At 43.3% G+C, this 6425-nt stretch overlaps 1 non-coding gene across 1 annotated transcript; it reads left to right on the top strand.

Annotated features, from left to right (window-relative positions):
* Positions 1–1754: 1754 nt before the first annotated feature.
* Positions 1755–1879, top strand: LOC130038708 (small nucleolar RNA ACA64). The gene has a single exon (XR_008794772.1). It is a non-coding gene; the product is annotated as a small nucleolar RNA ACA64 (small nucleolar RNA).
* Positions 1880–6425: the final 4546 nt, after the last annotated feature.

Here is a 6425-nt window from a genome sequence, read left to right as displayed (position 1 = left end):
GGGTTTCAATTATACAATGATCAAATACCATCCCTCCACCAGTGCCCACTTCCCACCACCACGGATCCCAGTATCCCTCCCACCCCCCATCCGCCCCATCCCACCCTGTCTCTGTGGCAGGGCATTCCCCTCTGTTCTCTCTCTCCTTTTGGGTGTTGTGGTTTGCAAAAGAGACATTGAGTGGCAATCATGTTTGGTCTATAGTCTACTTTCAGCATGCTTCTCCCATCCTGGGAGGATCCTCCCCACACCTTTATTTGGTGTTCCCCTCTTTATCTGAGCTCCCTTTTCCCCTAGTATGTGTGGTATGTGTGGCCTCCAAGTCATGGAGTAAAATTCCTGGTACTAATCTCTGCCATTCTTGGGTGTTAGTTTCCTATTTTGTTACTTTATGTTCCCCAGATGAATACAATCTTTCTATGTCTATCCCTTTCTTTCTGAGTCATTTCACTTAACATGATACTTTCCATGTAGTACCACTTGTATGTAAACTTCGTGACTTCGTCTTTTCTAACAGCTACATAGTACTCCATTGTGTAAATGTACCAAAGTTTCTTTAACCAGTCATCTGTTCGTGGGCACTCAGGTTTCTTCCAGTTTCTGGCTATTGTAAAGAGTGCTGCAATGAACAAACAAGTGCAGATGTCACTTCGACTATACATTTTTGCCTCTCTGGGATATATTCCCAGGAGTGGTATTGCTGGATCAAATGGAAGCTCAATTTCTAATTTTTTGAGAATCGTCCATACTGTTGATAAAAGGATATTTATCTAAGACTAAGGAACCAATGGAAAAAAATAAAGTTCCTTCAACACATGATGTTAGGAAAATGGGACAACCATGTGCTGTACAAAATATTAAAACTTGAATACTACTTAGTACCTTTTGCAAATATTAGTGAAAATAAAGATTTGTGTCTTTGACTGAAACCCATAAAATACACAGAAGAAAACATGAGGAATAGACTCTAGGACCTAACATTAGAAATAAATTTGGGTGGGCTAGAGCAGTAGTACAGCAGAGAGGGCACTTGCATTGCACATGACCCATCCAGGTTCAATCCCCAGCATCCTATTTGGTCCCTCAAACACCACCAGGAGTCATATCTGAGTGCAGAGCCAGGAGTAAACTCTGAGAATCACCAGGTGTGGCCCAAAAACAAACCAAAAGACAGACAGACAGACTGACAGACAGACAGAAAGAAAGAAAGAAAAAGAAAAAAAGAAAGAAAGAAAGAAAGAGAGAAAGAAAGAAATGTATTTGGAAATCAACTTTATTTGCAAGAGAAACAAATGGGACCGCTCAAATTATAGTTTTTTTTTTTTACCCAGCAAAACAAACCTTCACAAAACAAGTATTATCCCAGTAATCAAGGGAAGATATTTGTACATCATCCATCTGACAAAGGGGTAAGATCCAAAACACATCAAGAACTCATACCACGTCACAACAGAAAAGCAGTAATCCAGTTTTTTAAATGGGAAAAAGACCTGAATAGAAATTTCTCCAAAGGAAACACATATGTGACCTCAGACAGATGGAAAAGATTCAACATTACTCACTTATTAGGGAAAAGCAAGTCAAAACTTCCCATCACCTCTCACCCATATGTCAACAAGATAAAAACAAGTGTTGTCGAGGGTGTGGAGAGAAAATCAACACTGGAATACTCATGGGGAGATGTAATTGAGACAATTTCTTTGGGAAATGATAAGAAGATTCCTATGAAAATTAAAATAAAAATATCTTCCAGCGTTGGTTGAAAATCACCCACAGCTTTGCCCATAGCCATGGGTGAGATTTGGTGCGCAGAGCCAGTGGGGTCTCAGCTCACCTGCCCACTCTCGATAAGGAGAGGTGAAACACAGGCTCACTGTGCCATGATTCCCTCTAAAAGGCATCAGTCTAAACTCTTAGTCTCATCGCATCTCCCCTCTCTCTTTCCAAGGACTCCCGCTCCCTAAGTACTTACAGAGAACCGGGAGTCCCCACAGTGGGGCCTACATGGCCGCGTGCATGAGTCAGCAGCCTCACTTCCTTCCCATGTTTTCTATCCTGCCACGCCACTTCACTTTCCCCTGTGTGCCCTGAGCTCTCTACTTGCTTTCCTACAACCTATCTAGGTTTACTCTCCTGAGCGTGTGTGCGTGCATGTGTGTGTGCGTGTGTGTGCATGCGCATACTCCACTTTGAGGAGACACCTAGTAGTTGGGTAGATAGTCAAGTAGAGCAGATGCATTTTATGTCCCTCTTCCACACCCCTCCAGCACCAGGTAGTGACCTCACCCCTCTCCCCCCAGCGCATACTATTGACCACTCAGCGTAACTACCTCCAGGAGCCTGCCTTCCTCCCTCAGTGAAGCTGGTGTCCTTCCCTATGTCCCCTGGGCTGTAGCAATGGCATGCTGCATATGGTGATTTCTTTGTTTCTTTAATCACACCCAGTGGTGCTTCGGGGTTACTCTCGACAGATTTCTCAGGTGTTACTTCCAGCAGTGCTCAGGGGACCATTCAGTGGCTGAATAGAAGTGGGGCCTTGGGCACATGAAGCCCACATCCCCGCCTTGCGCGATCACCCCAGCCTTGCTCTCCTCTGTTGGTCTTTCCTTCATAGCTAGAGCTTCTTCAGGCAGGGCTCACTTTTTCTCTCTGCAACTTCCCTGGTCGTAATGCATGACTTTCAATGAACACATGAGGAAAATCCATAACGATCTCTCTCAGTCTCATTGAAAATTTCAGTGAGTACATTCACATTTACCACTTCTTGTATGTTGGCTTTCTGGGCAGGGGGAAACAGGCATTCTGCCTTCAGGAGCTTCTGGAGAAAAATTTTTTTGCCTTGTTTTGTTATGAAGTCACACCTGGCTATGCTCAGGGCTTACCTGTGGCTCTGCACTCAGGAATTATTCCTGGCAATGCTCTGGGGACCATATGGGATGACAGTGATCAAACCTGGGTCAGTTGCATGCAAAGCAAGCATCTTACCCACTGTACCATTAGTCTGGCCCCCGAGAAACTGTTTTGTGGACTTCCTCCAATCCCTGGCAAAAGACCACTCACTTATTAGATTATTGATTTTATAGCAAGCTGGGAGGGGGGGACCCAGCCGAGCCAGGTTCGATCCCTCCGCCCCTCTCGGAGAGCCTGGCAAGCTCCCCGTGTCATATTCGATATGCTAAACACAGTAACAACAAGTCTCACAATGGAGATGTTACTGGGCCTGCTCGAGCAAATCGATGAACAACGGGAGGACAGTGCTGCAGTGCTATAGTGCTTTCTCTAATGAAAAAGGAGAAGAGAAATTTAGAATTATAGCAGCTGGGGCAAGTCTATTAGAGTATTCCTCTAGTCTGAAGATTGGGGTTTGAACCAAAGTAGTGTCAGATATCGCTGATAATTAGGTAAATGAATAAGTTATTATTAGTTTCAGCTACATAGAATAGGCACCACTGTCACTGGCTTAAACAGAGATACACTTTCTTACACAGCATGTCTGGAGGCTGGCTGGCAACTTCTATTTCTAGCAGTGAGAACCTGTGTTATGTTAGTAATTTTCAAACTATTTGGATATCTGTAAACTAAAAATAGTGTTATCACAGGGTTTTGTGGAGATTTGATGTGATGGGCCCTGGCACAGGATACTAAGTAAATATTTTTGAAAACGTTTTCCTAAAAACACCAACTATTTAATGTATTGTAGCAAACTGCTCTATAAGTTTTTCGCTCTTTTAATGCTGGATCTCTAACGCCAAAGAGACTCCCCACTCCCAAGTGTGTAACTGTTTTACATACACATTTAAAATTCCATATATTATGAATATATGAGAAACCACTTTAACATGTTGCTGCTGATGTGTACCACTGGTGGCTCACACTTATCTACTTGCCCGTGGCCGAATGAACACAAATCAAAACAGTGTTCAGTGTTCATTCAGTGTTCATCACCAGTGTTATTTTTTAAGCAGCAGGAATATACAAAAGTTCCCAGTGGGAATAGCACTGGCAAAGTGTCCAGTGCTTTTTGTACAGAGCCAAACCACAGATGTCTCAAACATAAGAGGACTTAGAAAGCTCTGTCTTTTATAGTAAGAATCATGTACCTAGTTTGAAAAGAATCTGTAAAATGTGAAGGTCCACGGGCTGTTCTTCGAGGTACAGATCTTATTAGCTTGTATTTTCCCAAACTACTGCTGAGTGCTGCTCCTGGTTTTCCAGAACTTCTCCCCAGAGACTGGCTCTTCTGCCCGGGCGCTACACCCCTCTGAAAACTCATACTCTCTGCTGCTTCCATCCCTGCACCCCATTGCTTCCCTCCCCTTCATTTTCTCAGACAGTGGTTCTTTCCTTTTTTTTTCTTTTTGGGTAATGTCTGGCGATGCACAGGGGTTACTCCTGGCCCTGCACTCAGGAGTCACTCCTGGCGGTGCTCAGGGGACCATATGGGATGCTGGGAATCAAACCTGGGTCGGCTGCGTGTAAGGCAAATGCCCTACCCATTGTGCTATCATTCCAGCCCCAGTGGTTCTCTCTAATCTGCTTATAATCATCATAAGACCTTTTTCCATGCCTCAACCCTCAAATCATGTTCCACTCTAGGGAAACCTAACCCAGTTCTTCTCCAAGGCACATACAATAGTTCCATACTTGAAATCTGCTACATAACGGCAGGGACAGCAGCAGCCTGGGGTGAGCATGAGGCACCATCTACTGTGAAACTCTTGGGAACATGCAAAGGTGCCAGGCAGGCAGCAGGCCAGTCAGTTGCTTGCTGAGCCGAAGTCCTTCAGCTCCACCTTGGGGGACTGACCTTTGCCCCAGAAACTTTGAGTCCTGGTGTATTTTGAACTTCGGGTGGAAAGTCCTGCCTCGGATGTAGGTCTCTCCTCTTCCTCCCCTCTACCTCCCCCCAGCAGACCTTGCCCTTTAGGACAGAGATCAGGTGGAATATTACTAGGCTTGAAAACTGATGCCTTGCCCTTTCCAGCTCTTGCACATACAGGCATCAACAATGTGCATGGGTTTTTATAGTTTATAAGACACCTTGGAATGTCATCACTCGCAAAATATCTGCACATCTCTAGAGGGAAGCACCGTGTCCTTGTCACCATGATTTACACTGGAGATAAAAGAGAAAGCCAACTTGAACTTTCAGCTAGCTTTTATGTGAACTTAACTTTTGGTTTACAAGTTTCCTTTTGTTAAATGGATAAAAATCTCACACTAAGCCCTCCCTGGGACATCTTTTCTTTCCTACTGAAGCCACTTACCCTCCAATCCAGAGAAAACTGTTGGAGTAGTTTTGCCTGTTTTAGAATACCATGTAAGTCGAATGATGCTGAACATGCTTTTAAATGTAAAGATTCAAGGGGCCAGAAAAAAAAGAGGATTAAGGCACATGTTGTGCATGTAGCTGACTACAGTTTCATCACTAACACCACAGGCAAGCATTTCTGGGTGCAGCCTCAGAGGCCTCCAGCTCACTGTCACCCCAGGCCTTCTGAGCACTGTGTGGAAGCAACCCCCCAAAGTGAAGACTCACTCATATAGCATAATGCTTTTGAAATTTATCCATACCATATCACTAGTTAGCATTCTTGTTATGATTGCACATAGGTTATTTACCCATAGGCTGTTTTCCTGTTCCTAATCAGTATTTTTTTTTTCTTTTTTGGTCACACCCAGTGATGCTCCTGGCTCTTCACTCAGAAATTACTCTTGGGGCTGGAGAGATAGCACAGCAGGTACGGTGTTTGCCTTGCATGCGGCCAACCCAGGTTCGATCCCCAGCATCCAATATGGTCCCCTGAGCACCGCCAGGAGTAACCCCTGTGCATCACCAGGTGTGACCCAAAAAGCAAAAAAAAAAAAATTTCCGTTGGCAGTGCTTGGGGGACCATATGGGATGCTGGAGATTGAACCTGGGTCAGCTGCTTACAAGGCAAAAGCCTTACCCACTATACTATCACTCTGGTCCCTTAATCAATTTTTAATTTGGGATATTCTGATAAAAGTTGCTATACCTTCACTTTAAAAATTGTGGATATAGGTTTTTATTTGTCTTGGCTAAATACTTAGTGATGGAATTGCTGGGATAGGAGATACATTTAGTTTTTAAAGAAACTACTTGATCGTTCCTTAAAATTATTGTACCATTTAAAACTCTTGTCAACAAGACCTAAGAGTTCACGCTACTCCATATCCTCCCAATAATTTAATATTATTGGTTTTTCAAAAATTTTAGCCATTCTAAAAGATACATGGTGAAATCTCATTATGGGTTATTTTTCATTTTCCCAAACTTGGCTTAACAGTGAATACTCTTTCATGTGCTTATCGGTCATTCAAAGATTATTGAAAATGTCATTTGAAAAAATTTTGCCCATGTAAAACAATGTTTTTTTTTTTTAAAAACACTTAGTCTTTTT

Source organism: Sorex fumeus, unplaced genomic scaffold (genome assembly GCF_029834395.1).
Source record: "Sorex fumeus unplaced genomic scaffold, SorFum_2.1 ptg000078l, whole genome shotgun sequence".
Lineage (NCBI taxonomy): Eukaryota > Metazoa > Chordata > Mammalia > Eulipotyphla > Soricidae > Sorex > Sorex fumeus.
This window is presented reverse-complemented; position numbering and strand designations above follow the sequence as displayed.